Source organism: Lampetra fluviatilis, chromosome 9 (assembly GCF_964198595.1).
Source record: "Lampetra fluviatilis chromosome 9, kcLamFluv1.1, whole genome shotgun sequence".
NCBI classification, from domain to species: domain Eukaryota; kingdom Metazoa; phylum Chordata; class Hyperoartia; order Petromyzontiformes; family Petromyzontidae; genus Lampetra; species Lampetra fluviatilis.
The window spans coordinates 2280691-2297645 of NC_136283.1; positions in this window are offsets into that span (position 1 = coordinate 2280691).

Sequence of the window (16955 nt, forward strand, 5' to 3'; positions counted from 1 at the left end):
TCCCTTAGGTCGACTCAGCCTAAGAAAATGAGTAAACATCGCCACTGGGGAGACAAAGGCGGCTGGGCGTGGTGTTGGCCACCCACTCCCTCGTGTGCCGTTCCGGCCGTAATAGGTGCTCGCTAAGAGCACTTGCCACAACGGTGTGTTAAGGTTACACGGGGGATCTTTGTCTTTGCCCTTGCGGCGAGAGGTCGTGTAGCCGTTAGTGCGCTGCGCCACGACCCTCTCGACTCGAGTTCGATTCCCGCTCACGAGGGACGAGCAGTGTAAGAGTGACGAAACACATCCTTCAGGCAGGGCATGTTCTTTGCCCAACAGCGATTGAGCTGTGTGTAACAGAACGGCCCACGCACCCACTCATAATTTCATGCAGATTTTCTCGGAGATGGTAATTGAAAATAGCCGAGTCAAACCAGAACCTGTTAGTAATCCCAGCTCATTAAGGCAACATTGCCTCGCTGTGAGGAAGTGCATTTTGTGGGCTGTATAATAAAGGGGAAATACCAAAAAATCTAACTGTAGGAAATACAATACAATACAAAAGGCTGAAGGATGTTGTAAAGCTCGCAACATCCATTAAAATCACTCAAGTCGGACAAACCGACGGTAGTCGACACACAAAGGCAGGACAATGAGCGGAGCGTGTTGAGCAGGGCCGCAAACAAATGCTAGACTTTGGTTAGAGCACTGTGCAATTAAACCCAGAGATCTGAGTTCTTATCCTGGTCACGGCTAACAACACTAAGTGAGTAACAATGTGTAATGACGGTAGAGCCTACATGCGGTGTGAGTGGACTAGTGGCCACGGGAGGCAATGACAGGGGAGTCAGTTGTGAGTGCGAAGGGACTGGTGGCCACGGGAGGCAATGACAGGGGCATTAGCTGTGAGTGCGAAGGGACTGGTGGCCACGGGAGGCAATGACAGGGGAGTCAGTTGTGAGTGCGAAGGGACTGGTGGCCACGGGAGGCAATGACAGGGGCATTAGCGGTCAGTGCGAAGGGACTAGTGGCCACGGGAGGCAATGACAGGGGCATCAGCTGTGAGTGCGAAGGGACTAGTGGCCACGGGAGGCAATGACAGGGGCGTCAGTTGTGAGTGCGAAGGGACTGGTGGCCACGGGAGGTAATGACAGGGGAGTCAGCTGTGAGTGCGAAGGGACTGGTGGCTACGGGAGGTAATGACAGGGGAGTCAGTTGTGAGTGCGAAGGGACTAGTGGCCACGGGAGGTAATGACAGGGGAGTCAGTTGTGAGTGCGAAGGGACTGGTGGCCACGGGAGGTAATGACAGGGGAGTCAGTTGTGAGTGCGAAGGGACTAGTGGCCACGGGAATGATCGAGAAGGGAGCGCGGTCACGTGACGGAAAAGGGCGGTGGAGTCTGACGGTGGAGCGAGCGTCCAGAGTCAGCGAGAAGGTTCGGGAAGGGGGGGGGCGTGACCTCGTCTTGGTATAAAAGGGAGATACGCGGGAGACTCGGGGCTGTTGCAGTGGGGGTTTTGTTTGATGTCAAGTGAACGTGTCTTCAATGAAGTGCCATCTCAAGAGAAGTCGTCATTACACTTGTGTTGAGTAGTTCCGACGGACGTACTCGGAGACGGAGGTAAGTTAGGGGCTTCCGCCAGGGGTTATTAACACTTATCAATACTACACAGCAGTGTACACAACTCCCAGGGGCTAGGGATCCTACTCTGAGTCCGGGTCCCTGCCGGCTAGCTCCGGTCTCTATCTCTCGTGTCGGATCGTGGACTCTGCCGACTCCACCGACCGGCGAGAGAAGCACCTCTACGGCTACCACCGGCTTCTCCCCAGACTCCCTATTCGATCCCTCTCACTATCCCTGGTTCCCTCTTCACCCTGTTTACTATCCCCGTTCCTACAGTGACCCCGCTTACGTCACGGGGTTTCCCTTAAATACCCTAGGAGACGTGACGTCACGTGCACTGCCCAACACGTGCGACCCCACGTCCCGTGATGTCATCGCACCGGACAGCGCACACGACGCCACCACTCTCCTCGACTCCTCTACACTTGTGTGGGTAGCCCGCTTCACCAACGCACACCGAGCAGCCTCGTGGCGCTGCTGTTTGTAGTTGTCACACATCAAGATCCCACTGCTTGACCAAGGCCACACACAATCACTTCCTTTGCCCCGCTTGCTCCTGTACAGCCGTGGCCTCCGAACTCTGTGGAGTCGTGTCGCCGCTCTCTCATCTCTGTGAATGAACTCCAACACGGTGGAGTTTATATTCTTAGTTCTTTCGGTAAAGTCACGTAGGTAAAAAATGTAATGAAAATTAATAAAAAAATAAAATAATAAAATCACGACGTTTCGGAGGCAACACAAGTCTGTGGAGTTTATTCTGTGAATGAACGCCAACATGGTGAGTTTATTCTGCTTCTCATCCCTCTTCAGTTGCTCCCGTGCCAACCGTGCTGACCTCCGATCGGCTCCGTACGGTGCGAAAGAAGTTCAACATGCAAATATACACGTACATGACAGCGTCCTGCCCAGTTCCCCTTGATTTATTTTTTAACCTCAATAGCAGCATCATTGACCCGTGAATTTTAAAATCCATATTTCTGAAGACAAAACCAGCATGGTGAAGAATGGTCACAGCTTCGCCATGACTGATGTGGCACGCGAAGACTTTCAGCAGTGGATTGACAACGGGCCTTACATTATACGCATTGCTGGTTTGAGCCACCAGGCGAGGCAGAGTCGAGTGATCGCGAATGCAAGTTGTCGTTGCGCGGCCCGCGAATCGCAAGGGCTCACTTCTCTCAAACATCGTCACAATGCCAGAGTCAAGGTTCACTCGGCACCAAGCTGTCATTACGCGAAGCGGGGAGGTCAGGTTTAGGGGCTCCCAGGCGCACACAGGAACGGCCTCTTTGGGCTGGTGTTGACAGCGTGTGGGCCGTGTGTGTCAGTGTGTGTCAGTGTGTCGGCGTGCGTATGGGAACTGCCTTTCAACACCCGACTCTAAAGTGTATTGAGGAGTCGCTGTTGCCAGTCTGGGCTTATGGATGTACTCCTTCAGCCAGTGGCGTCGTTGTCGCTGGCATGGGGCCCTGGTGCGAGAAATGAAATGGGGCCTCGATTTGTAGCCACGCCTCGACCCCTCTGGCCCACGTGGTCCCAATCCAAGTGCACCCCTTGCACGCTTCGTGGCCGTGCGTTGTGATACGGTGTCTGGTAGCACGCTGCTCTTAGGGTTTACAAGAGTAAACGCTGTTGCAGTAACAACAACAACAATAACAACATCAACGGCAGAATTACTCCGTTACTTTTCAGGATCATAACCCTCGCGTAGCGCTTAACAATGCAGCCGCCATCTACAGCCACTGCAAAAGGCAACCGTCAAGAGACAACCAATCAGATAAGGCACACGTGACGAATTCCTACCGAGTTTTTTCGAGTAGAAGAAATGTTTTTACTTCATTTGACAATGAGAAGCGGCAATACCCCGGCGACTGAAGAGACGAATGTGTCAATGATTGCAGATTCTCGGCTGCGACCATTGGTAACATAAACATGGACACTGACAAGGGGGGATGTAATGAAAGCTTCTAAGTGCACAGAGAAGCATGGAAACATCGCCGAAATAATCACGACTGGATCTCAAACATTAACGCTGCTTTTCGACATATCACTGCGAGGCACGGTGTTCACAGGACATGTGCAGGCCCTTTATTGATCCACTCGCTGGATGAGGGTTTCCCCAAACACGGTACGGGTCGCGGAGGTTTTTCGACCATACTTCACCGCACGCTGCTCAGCGTGGATTGGTTGAAGGGGGGCGCCGAAGACCGGTTGACACATCACTCAGCACTGATTTTAGCCGTGGCCAGGAATCAAACTCAGGTCGTCAGGTGCCTGATGATGATGATGACAATAACGACGACGACGATGAGCAGAAGCTCAACCTTTGCAAGCGAGTGCGGCTGTGCTTATATCCGAAGTAGTGCGCGTGTATCAGAAGCTGCCATTCGCCTTCCCTCCCACCAGTGCAATGTAAGAAAACACTCAAGGAACAATATATAGCCGGCGACGTTTCGGGCAATCACCCTTCTTCATTGCGCATGACACGCCTGCCAACGCAATATCAGCACATAGTGACTGCCATGTCAGGACGCGTCGTTGCGCATGCCAGAACTGTGCTTATATAAGGTGCGCTTATATGCAGCTTCGACCGAATGCGGATTTTTCTGACTGTGGGTAGTGGCAGCCGTTAGCAGGTGTGCCCTGTTGCCTCGGAAGGACGAAGTCTGAAGGCAGGGATGGTCCCTCTCACACACACCACTCAGACCCAGGGAGTCAGCAACAGCAGCAGCAGCCAGTCGTGACGTCCTCCCTCATGGCGCGTGTGACTATAGTGAATGTACACACACCTGAGTCGCCCAGCGGTGGCCATCTCAAGCTGAGTCGTCATAAAACAATGTGTGGGGCAGGTACATTTTTTAAAAATGAGATCATTACCACGACCGGACAGACGTTCGAACGCAACGCGAAGCTCAGGAACCGACCCGACTACGGCGCTCTGAAAACATTTCGAGAGGGAGAACAAATATAGAGCAGATTTTGTGTTTTGTTGGCTAAGCACAAGCTATGCAACTCCTGCATGAAACATGAATTGCGCTCTGTGTCTGCCTGACTCTAGGAGCTCAGCAAGCATGAAAGAATGTATTGTACGGTTGGGAAACATCAATATACATCTGAAAAAAAGAACAGAATTGGGAGTAGGGCGCTGTGGGGGGGGGGGGGGGGGTTAAAAATGAAACAATCGATTTCTTTGCAGAAATATTACTCCAAGGAATAAGAGAAACCGTATCCCTCCTGGATAAAAAAAAAATTCTGATTTAATGCAGGGCCACGTATTTTCTTTTTCGCTCGCTTTGTGCGGAACGTTATGACAGAACGCATCTCCGGCTTGCAGCCTGCACAGTAGTGTGTGTGTGTTGTGTTTTATTCTGCCGAAAGCCTGTGACTTGACCCTTAACTTCTCTCTCACGACAATGTTGGCTGAAGTCTGCTTCCCTTGCAGCTGCCTCGCCCCAACTCCCCAGCCAAGTCTTGCCGGCGTCCCCTTCTTTCACGGCAGCAGCAGCAGTCGTAAGATTTCATTTTCAACGTCATCATCGTCATCATTAGCAGACATTATGTATCCACTGCTGGTTGAAAGTCTTCTCAAGTCGTCGCCACCCCACGCATGAGTGGATGTAATCGCTCCGCCTCCTACAATGGATGTCCTACTGCCAGGCATGTTTTCCTCCTTCGGCTGCAATTTCGTGTTTTGTCTCGACCACCGGCAATCATTTAATCAGGATCTTAATTTATCCTGGAGAAATACGGTGAAATACGAAGCTCTCTTTTTGAACAGCCATCCAGTAGTGGCGGGTCACACATTCACAACAGTGGGCTGTGTCTGGCTTGCGTATGATCGCTAATCCGTGCGTTCCTCTTGTTGTAATTCCAAGTTTGCATCTCTCCATGCGTCTTTGCGCCCTCTTCAGATGGTGTTCCCTTTTCATTGCGTCGGCGTTCACGTATTATAGGTCTGTACGTCATTGCAGGTGATACGCAGCGATCAAACACCTTCTGCTTCAAGCCGCCAGTCATCGTACGGTGGCTGATGATCGGGACCAGACAAACTTCTTCCATTGCTAGGTTTATTTTCAGGAGCGTCAGTTTGTCTGTGTTTCCAGTGACCGTTGCAACTTCACGTCTCTTTCCGCATGTTGACCTGGGTCAAGGCGCGACAGCCAGCAGAGTGCAACACAGACGTCATTTACAGGACGAAGGCATTCAAATCCCCAGCGGAGTCAATCGCAACTTTCAAAACGTTGGAAAAAAAAACGCACGTCCAAAACAATTCAAAGCAAACCCTAACAAAGACACTCCTCCGTACAGCCCCCTTGCAAATCCACTACTGGATGAACGAAGGCCTCCCCGCTCCGTGGGACTTATTTGACCATACTTCACCGTGGCGATCAATGCGGGTAAGTGAAGGCAGCGGAGGTTAAACGTGGGTAGCGCAGAAGTCCAGTGCAACAATGGACATTGTTGTTATTGCACTGCTTTCTCTACTGCCCCCAAACAGCGTAGTCGCGCAGCCTATCGCACCTGTTATTCGTGGATGTCACCCATCAAGCAACGTCCACTTGCCTTCCTGCATCTGACGGGATCGGGCGAATTCCACGGCGATTGTGTGCGAGGCAAGGGACGCGCTGAGAGGCCTCTCCGTGACGGCTCGCAAGCACGAACCCCAGCGCCGGTAGAGATCCCACGTCTGGGGCCCCTTTCTCATCCCCCCACCGCCCCCCACCCCCTGCGCTCCTCGCAGCTCTGGGGGTTCGTAGACACCGGGGTCTTTGAGCCGAGATGGGGCGATGAGCGTCTGATAAAATGAGCGCGTTGTTTATGATTAATGGCCCCCTTATTTCCCTTCTCTGCGGAATGCATCAATGCCTGGGCACTGCGTTACATCGCGCATAGTTTTGGGTCATTTCCGATCAAAAATGCCAAGAAGTTTTACTCGATAATGTTTCACGACGATGCGTCTGAAACTTTGTTTTTTTTTTGCACATACAGCCATACGGCTGCTCGAGGCTGATATTCGGAAGAGTGCTTCGATTGTTGTCACGGCAAAGGGAAGAATAATGCCATCCGTGCACACGTGTACGCTCATTTTTGTACGAGTATCTGGACGCAGGGATGTACCTATGTTGACTCAGCCTAAGGTGAGCACTCGGCCTAAGTTGAGTACTCGGCGATGAAGACGATCGGTGATGAAGACGATCGACGATGAAGACGTAAGAAGCGTGGCTGGGCGTAGGCGATGCTCCGAGCACTTATATTCCAACTCGTGTCATGATAGTCTTGAACGTGTGCTCGCAAACAGCACGTGGCTCCACGAATCGATCCCGTCTACAATTGAGCTGTCTTGCACGCGTGCTGTGCTTCAGAGAGAGTAAACTAACCTCGGCAATGGGCGAGATGCCACGAGATTTGATCGCAAGGCACTGAAACGTGAGCGAATGCCAGGAGGTTGTGATGCCAATGTAAATGGAGTACAAAGCCACACTTTAACAAAAAGTTTAGAAAAATCTGTTCACAGCTGAAACAGCCATCCCATGGCGATGCCACTGCATGGCAATATTGAACATCGACATGTCGTTTGTTCCTTGATGTGCATGATTCGGGATCGTGAGTTAATTCGATCATTGATTACCTTTGCATCATTCTAGATTTGAATTTTTCGTGACTGCAAGGATCCATACTCGTTGGTTCTTTCGGTAAAGTGACGTAGGTGAAAAATAAAGAATAAAAAAAATTGAAATAACTAAATGAAATCACGATGTTTAATTTAGTTATTTCTATTTTTTATTTTTATTCTTATTTTTTATTTTTATTTTTTTACCTACGTGACTTTACCGAAAGAACCAAAGAGTATGGTACATTTGCATCATTTGTATTGCCATGTTCGTATTGTTTGTCGTGTTTGTTTTGTGCCACTTGTACAGTTTTCCCCTTCTCACCTTGTCTATGATATTGAAGATTCATACACGCGATTAGATACACTAATCAGCTGTCCTCGAGCATGTTCGGTGGGTGACTTTACCGACACGTGTATGCGCCCTGAAACAAGTAATCGTCACGTGTTAGTCAAACACAATTTCATTATCGTCGGCGCACGAAGGCAGAAGGAAATGAGACCGCACATTTTTAAATAACGTTCTGTGTGCGTGTGTGTGTGTGCAGTTATTGGTGACAGCACGAGGTTGAGGATATCAACTCACGACACTTGGTAAACAGTTTCACTCGGAGTACTTACCCAGAGTTGAACCCAGGACCTCAGCGCTCTGTCTTGGTGTTCATTCCCTGAGCCATGCAGCCAGCACAGCCAAGATATATTGTGCGTGAGTTGTGTCAATGTCTCAACCTAAGGTCTTGTTCAAGTTTATTCAACAGACTTGGGGTGGTGACTGGCCGGTGATATATTGCTGGGGGTGAACTGATTTCATTCTCCTCGGAGGACATACAATCAGGTGCCTTCCATTTTTTGGCTACCACTCTATTATCAAACTTCTTTTCATATCGTGCATTTATTTTTGGCCAAAAGTGAAAATGAAGCAATGTTTTGTTGGCGCACCACCCCAATGCCCCATAGAGGCCTGCCGCCATTGGGGGTAAATGACAATGCTGGTCGCAAAATCGACCTCAAATATTATTGGAATGTAAACCTCTGCTCCAGCCTTCAAATGCCTCCTTATCTCCTCGCCACTGCCCCTCTTTCTGTCCGAAAAAAACGCCCGGCAGCACAGAATAATAATAATTGTGACCAAAGCGACCGTGGTTAACAACACGTGTGCAGGCCTCCCCGACTAAGCGGGAAGTATACGGGCGCGATGTGCAGACAGCGAGCGACGCTTTGGGTCGCGACGCGTCTTTATCGACCGTCGCTCATTTGCCTCTGCGGAGACAAAATCAGTGTGGATCGATGAGGGGTGCGGTGGCAGAGCTTGGCGCTGCGGTCAGCCCCACGTCGTCGTGTGGTGGTGCCACCGCCCGACGTTACCGGCCTTTTGTGAAGAGTTTGGGTGGAATAAAAAAAACCGCGGCTTGTTAACGAATCGAAAATGTTTCAAGTCGATTTCGTTTCACCCGGCGGAATCGCAAAGAGACCGCGACAGCCGCACGTGCAAGAGCGAACTGGGGGCCATGACGGTGCCAATAGGCGGTGATGGTTGCTGCTGTTATTATATTCCAATCAAGCAATTTGCGGGTAATTTTCGCATTTGGAAAATGTAGACCCTGGCACCAGCCCACCACGACCCGCTCTTACGATGATGTCCGGGGATATTCAGCATCCGCCGTGAAGGAGACAGCGCGAGTATCATGACAGAGATCACGCTCGCAGTACTAATCAGGGCAGTCGCTGGAGTTGAACAGCGAACCTCTGTAACGAGCGATGAACGTTTGACGGGCTGGGCCACGTGACCGCCATTCATGTATTCGTAGGAGTTGAGCGACTTACTGGTTTCAATCGGCAGTTTGCGTTTAGAGGGGTAGAGTGTGTCCAACCATGGAAGAGTAGGCCAAATACTGCCTAAAGCGGCTCTCTAGAGCTCCCTCTAGCGGAGGCCCTTCCGCCGGCAGTAGCGTGCGCAAGCAATTGCAGGGCTGCGCCTTCACCTGTTGAAGCCATCAACGTCAAATAGCTGTCCGCATGCCACCTTGTGGCCGGGCAGCTGACGCACAACTCCATTCATCACACCCAGCACAGAGCTTCTAAAAAAAGAAACAGACGCGCAGCCATCACGCCTCCCCGTGGTCCCCGCTTGACATTTCCTCATTATATTTTTGCCTCCCCCCCCACCACCAACCACCCGCCAATTATATTCCAATTGCAATGCCATATTTAGTTTTAGCTAGGCTCGTCGCTAAGCAACCACAGGAGCAAGGGGAAGGCAGACAGGCGGCGAGGAGCCTCGTTGTCAACTATTGCCCAAGCTTTGGCAGTCCTCGATATATGAAGATGTTTCCAGCTAATGAATGAGTGTTTACGTGTGGGGGGACACCGGAGCACCCGCAGGAGACACACGTGTACGATGGGGGGGGGGCAGCACGCTACCCGTACGGCAGGGTCAGATGCAGAGTAGTCCCACACTCTGCTGTACCGCTCTGTCCCCCAAGCCCAGGGTATGGCACCTCAGGAAGGGAGTTTCCCAAACATGTGTGTGATCCACCAACACTGACCTGCGCAGTGCTGGATTACATGCCTGCGCCTCCAGCACACGACTGGAGTATGCTGCTCATGTGATTTCATGAGGCGAAGATATGTCCCTTGCAAATGTTGCTTCTAGCAGCGCATCGCCCTGCAGCAGAGATCAGTACTAGAGGATGATGCTGCTGAACTCTGGTTTCACTTTAATAGACCTCTCCAATGGGACGTGGAGCGAAACAACGGACATCATGCCCGAGAACACGTGGTACGACCTGAAAACACTTGGGAGAACTCTTCAGCAGAAGCCCACGAACATACGCGGGTCTTTAAGAGACCTCTTTATCCCACCCAGGACACAATGTTGAAATGCCCTGTACAGATTGTTCATCAATCAAACCAACGTCAAGCGAAAATTTAATTCTGCAAATTGAGTGAAAATCCAAATTTAGATTCAATATTTTTTGGTGCGGTTATTAAATGAGCTGCAGAGAACCTAATTGAGTTACAACAGTAAATGTGCATCAGACTCAATGTCATTCAACAACTCGCTACACTGGAGGACACGTTTTAATCACGGGCGGCTGAAATCCACACGTATGCACGTAGCATGTTGAACTTCGTTCTCACCGTACGTAGCCTACCGTGCTAACCGGAGGCGCAAACGCACCCAGGATCTCGGGAACTGCTGGCTCGCTGCTCTGACCTCTGAGCCACCGAGTCGCCTTGCAACAGTTGACATTGGCATGCGCATGCATCAATTAATCAACACAACGCGTGCAGCGACGGGGCTTGAAACGCTTAGTGGATCCAACCTGGCTGGGTGGCTCCCAGAGCTCGTAATGTCCTTGTCCCCGAGCGCTGAGACACAATTGCTGTGAGCCTGGGGTTCCAATCTGCGTCGCCAATCAGTAGACAAACTCAATGGCGAAGCACGGTCAGTTTGGATGACCGCAACTATTTTCCACTTGCATAGAGAGCTCAATTAGGTCATCACCGGTTCTGCGCAACGGCATTTGTATTATTCTAATCAGAGTATCGGGATGCCGTGAGCGCACTCGTCTCGCGTTGGTCCAGAAATTAAATGTGTTTTAAGCGGTATTGTAAATGTCTCGGGCCCCTCCGTGATGTGACACCGGGAGCTCGAGTGACACACGAGCCCTCGAATGGGCATTTCTTCATGTCATGTTTTCACAGCACAATTGAGATGAGACTGATGATTAAAAGCTATTTTTAAAACATAATGCCACTGGTTTTAAAATAGTGATTTGCTTGTAATTCTCTACATAACTTAGGGTGGCCACCTGTCCAGGTTTGATCCGGGCAGTCGGAAATCATTGACGCAGTCCTGATCAGGAGTGAACTTTCCTCGTATGCATATTTAACTTCTTTTGCACCCTACATACCCAAACCTCATTCCAATGGCAGGAGTAAGTCTCTTCAATTGAAAACCACTGTTGACTTCTCCACTAAGTGGTACATCTTTTCTCGACCTCTGACGGGCTGAGTCAACCCCCACACATGCACACGCATAGCCTGTAACAGACTGTTGGGGCAAGTGCAGAACGGCACACGAGGGGGTGGGTGGCCAGCACCACGCCCGGCCGCCTTTGTCTCCCCAGTGGCGATGTTTACACACCGCACTAGGTGACGCCCAGGACCGGTTCAGATAATCGTCACTGATTTTGGCCGTGAGCGGGAATTGAATTCGGGTCGCCGGGTTCGTAGCGCAGCGCGTTAACCGCTACACTACCGCTCCCCAGTATACAGTACACACGTGCACGCACACACATGCATATGCATGCATGCACGCACGAACACGCACAAGCGTACAGCGTTGCACATGGAAGAACACTTTCCAATGCCGTGCCAAGCATTGTATGGTCATCAGCCTTGCCGGCGGCCCTACCCCCCGTGGTCTTGCGGTGCCATGATTCAAACCTGCTTCTGAGCAATGAGCTGATCGCATTGCTCCACCTTCACGGTGGTCGACCCTCTGGGCGTGTATCTCTCTCTCTCCTCGGCTACCATTCCATCACTAGTCTCGCGATGTGTCCTGTACGAACCAACTTTTGCAGTCAATATCCGCCCCTCCGGTTAGCACGGTGGCAACGTATGGTCCGTACGTCTCTCGAAAAGTGGCATAGTTCTATGAACCCATGATTTCCTCGTTGTGTCTCTCCGTTTAAGTCTTGAAGCAGTAGAATTGCCATCTGGCCAGTTGTTGATGAGGACAGTCCAGGGGATCTGGTGCCGTTGATGTGTCGACGTCTCTGAGAGCAAACTGCAGCAGAGCCTTTGACAGACCCGGGGCCACGAGTCGGCAACGCCGCGGCTCCGATGCAGCCAGCGACTCTTAAAGGAAACTGCTTCGTGACGCGTCCTTTATTAAGGACCCAACACCGGTCTCGTATTCACCACCACGGTGCATCGGCGCCTCTTGAAATATTGAGGCCTGTTTTGTTGTTGTTGTTACCGAATTCAAAAAAAAGTGGCTCTTGTTATTATTTTAGTTTGCCGACCCCGTGACCTCGGCTGACTGAGGATATATTCGGGGCTTGGGTCTGTGCAAAGTAGGTGACAAACAACAATAGCCTGGCGAGCGGCTATTGTTTCACACCCTCCGTTGTCGGTGTGCCCGCGTCTTTGTCGTCCCACGTGCAGCAAGCAGGGCAAATGCTGATTGCTTTTCATTATCAAATTCGGGGTCGTTCCGAAAGCGCTCTCTCCTGCTCCCGGCTCGCGTCTGGAGAGGCGATAGTGGCAATTGAGGGTGGAAAAGTGACGCCCGCAAGGTCACATAATCAGCTGGCAAGACACAAGTCAATGCACTGCCAATGGGTATTATTTTTATTATTGCACATGCTAGCGACACGAGCCTATGTACACCGGCTCTCATGTATATTTATTTATATATGTGTATATATATATAAAGCTGGCAAAACGAAAATAGGCAGCTATTTTTTCTTTTTTTGGACAAGTATATGTTTCCATGTAAAGTAATTCCACAAGCGGCAGATGCATATAAAAAGGCAGGTCATCAATGTACTGTACCGTGCACCGTTCTGTATGAAATGAAAACTATCATTTACAGACGTTTTCTTTTTTCATCCACTGCTGGATGAAAGCCTTGACCATGCTTCACCTCGCTAGCTCGTGTCTGCTGGTGTGGCTGGGCAAGGCTGGTTCAGAAATCGCAGCTCACCGATGTTAGCAGCCTGCTAACCGATGCGACACCTTCCCATCCACTCCTCGACTCCCTCCATCTCTATGAAGTCGGTATGTTATTTCCTGGTAAGGAAAACCAAATATTTTATTTCGGGAGCATTATGTACGGAGCTCAGGGCTTCGTGCTGAACACGGTGATTCCTAAAGTCTTATCAAATTGCACGGTCACTCGTGCGCAGGTGGTGACCTGCCCTTTGAAAACGCAGATAATCAATGTACGCGTATCACGGTAAGAGCCATCTAGAAAAAGAAAGGAAACCCCAACACGTAACTCAATATGACTGGAAGGGGATTAGAAGTCATGCACACTCTAAAAGGCAAAATACATTTAGCCCTGGATAATTGTTGGCGCGTTGTCGAACAGTGGACGTGCCGCTTACTTCCATGCTGGGCCTAATTTATTGGTGTAACCCGGCACACCACGTCCAGTATGCGTCTCGCTATGGCTGTGCCGAATAGTCACGTGCCTTCTCCGGTCTACTCGTGACACGGACACTGTTTTACTATCCGGACAGACCACGTCCAGTTTTTCTGTCGCTGTGGTGACTATTCACGTGCCCACTGCGGTGTATTTTATTTCGAGATCGAAAGATGGAGGAGTACATTGGGATGGGACAATACGGGGTAAGGAGCACACCCCCCCCCCCTCCTCATTCCCCACACTGCTTTGGGCAGTGATGGAGCAAGGGTTTTGATATTATCCTTCAATACATTACATTGATAGCCATCGTGTGCAAGCCATTGGATGTGTCATTGCATTTAGCGCACTGCGTTCTGCACGAACGGACCTGGCGACCCGCGTTCGATTCCCGCTCACGACCAATAACGGGGGCGAATATCTGAACACCGGCCTGGGCCTCTCCTGGGTCGACTCAGCCTCAAATGATCACCTGGTGCGGTGTGCAAACATCGCCACTCGGGAGACAAAGGCGGCCGCCGGGCGAAGTGCTGACCAACCACACACCCCTCGTGTGCCGTGGCGGCCTACATAGGCGCTCGCTAACAGCACTTGCCCCAACGGTATGTGCAGGCTATACGGGGGGGGGATTCTTTGTCTCTGCTTTAGTTTATGCACGGTGAGTGGGAAGCACTCTCTGTCCCGGGGTGGTCTGCATGCAGAAAGGGCAGCAGCAGCATCAGTCGCGAGTAATGGTCGATATTTACTGAGACAAAGCCGCGTGCCCCGGCCGTCCCCACGCGCATGGTACTGTGGGGACAGTTTTGGGAGCAGATGGCAGAGACTCGTCCAATCAGCTTAAAAATGCGAGCAGAATTGTGTGTTTAAGCCCCGCCGTACGGCGAGTGCACACGAGTAATCGCGGCACGAAGATGCTTTGCATTCATTATTTGCTTACGTCCCCTTTATTTATTCTAGCCGTCGCAGGGCAACATTTGAATAATTGGAGATTGTGCTTTGCGTGCAACTCTGCATTGGCTCGTCGATTGAAATGGAGGCTCACGCTCACCGGACGTGTATCAATGCCGACACAAAAACCTTCATTTTCGGTTTAGCATATCAAGGGACCGACCACAATTGTACAATTATGAGAGGGAGAATCGCAAAACAATGAAAACAAGCTGGTAAAGGAGAGGATAATAAGGAATGGATTATTTAATCGACCTCAACTCCAAATAATTCCAGAAGAATTGTCACGTGCCTGGAATGTGATGAACTTGTACGGAGCACGCATAAACACACTTGGTACTTGGGGTGCTTTAATATATGACGGCTTGGTATCATCATCATCCACCGTGATCTATCCACTGCTGGAAGAAAGCAACGATTCATCTCGCTCCTGCACCGGGTCTCCAAATGCAATGTCCACTCGGGCATGTATACACACATGGTACATGGCGTGCTTTTATAACAGAGCTTGAGTTTGACTGTGCCAACTTTTGTTTTTTTCGACTAATGCAGCCCTTTCAGTGAGCGAACACGCGAAAATGTTCAGTCCGAGACAGCTGCGCGACATTGCACAAAGCAATGCGGGATAGACCGTGACGTCTCCATGCAACACCGAACGCAGAGAAGTCACGGAGGGGACACCGTTCTAAAACCACGACCGACGCAGGCTGACACGCAATCCATTCATGGGGGCTGCTATAGCGTGGCAGCTTAAAAGGCCAGGGAGACGTGGTGCCAACCGACTGTGATGCTTTTAGACCCGACAGTCCAGTTTGGTATTTTTTCTCTCTCTCTCTCTCTCGGTGGTGTGTTTTTTTTCGGAGCAGCTGTCCCGGCTGTAATTTTGACACAGACAAAATCGGGCATTCTATGCTGCGTGCTAAGATTTACGGTCTTGCCCGCTGTTGGGGATTTTAGGAATCGGGTGGCGAGGTGAGGGCAATACGACACACCGTGGCCAGGGTTTGCCCTTGTGATAAAGGCCTACATTGCCCTCTGTCTGCTTGTGAACGATGAAGAACTGTGGGCTCCAGGCCGACGCATGATGGCCTCTGAGCCTCTGCAGCCCGAAGGAAGATACACCCCCCAGAGATGTCCTGAAAAGCTCCGAGTTTTACCAAGGCGTGGGGCCAATGCGCACGCTCGATGCGTGCCCTTGTGCAGTTGCGTCCAAGGTGCTCGACGAGCCGCGGTGAGCCAAAAATAACCCACGGGGCTCTGGTAAGGTAGGCGCCCTTCCTTGTTAATCCCGTGCTCAATAGCGCCGTCCAGGAGGGAGCCTTGGTTGCACGCTTTTGAGCGATTTTAAATGTGCGCAAACATCCGAGCGCACCGAGACTTAGGCGATGAAGTGATGCACGGCTTGGCTTGAGGTGGGGAGTGACGTACGCGGTTCGTGACCTGCAAGCTGGAGGCCAAAAGCCAGCAAACGATGGATGTTTCACGCGCTCCGGTTAAGGTTGACCGCGTTTGCGCATTAGCACTGTCCAGCCATCCGTCCAAACGTGACGCACGGCACGATGACGCTCGTGAAGATGATGCAATATGAACGAACCTGCCGTGTATACAACTGTGTTGCTGTTGGAGAATCAACCCTCCCCCGCCCCGCCAAGCACGAGGGAGGCCTTCATCCAGCAGTGGATTAACAAAGGACTGCACTTTATAAATATTTGTATTTTCATATCGACATTGGCACTCCAGTTGGCCTGGCGTTTCAACGCATTCCAGCTATGGGTTGAAAGCGTTAATGCTCCGTCTGCATCACGGGAGTCACGATAACTCTAATACAGATGAAACCAATATGAATGAAGCTGCATTGTGCAATCGCTTTTCTAAAATGTATCAAAGGGGTTGGTGAACATTTTGAGACACAAATTACTACAACAAAGGAAAACGGTTACAGCATTTTCAAAATGAGCGAACACGTGCAGCCTAGACCGCCACGCGCTTGCATCTGCACCGCTGATTAAACGCCTTTGAATACGAGCACAAGTGGGGAAGCGTTACGTAACCCCCATGCACATGCACGATTTTCCCTAACTTAGTTTGGTGATGAATTGAGACTTCTCATTTCTCGGGAACATGTTGGGTGTTTTTTTTTCCTCCCACGCCAACTCGCTGCTTTCGAGTCGAGTGCTGCATTACGGATCGTTTTGTGCTGTGCACGCCTTTAGTTTGTCTGAGCCAGACACACGCACGTCCAGTGAATGATAACATTCCTACCCCACGAGAATATTAAAGTCCTGACCCAGACTGGGTAACACAATCCATACAAAACAGAATGTCAAGCAAGTTTTGTATTACATTTTCTCAATTTTAATATATGAAAAAAACACGTTTTTTTATTATACTTATATCCAGAAATACGTTTATCCAGTAAAGAGTTTGTATATTTTGTAATTTTGAAAATGATGTGTGAAAGCCATTGTTTCTCGAAGCAGACAAGCTATAGCCAGACTGACGCAGTTGAAAGTTGGCTGAGTGGGGCTATCAGCACGTGCCAACCTGGCCATGTCACCGTGGCAATAAGTCAAATGAGGGTGGAATTCCTCTCATCAACGACCACATTAGCTGCAATTCCTAATATCCGCGGG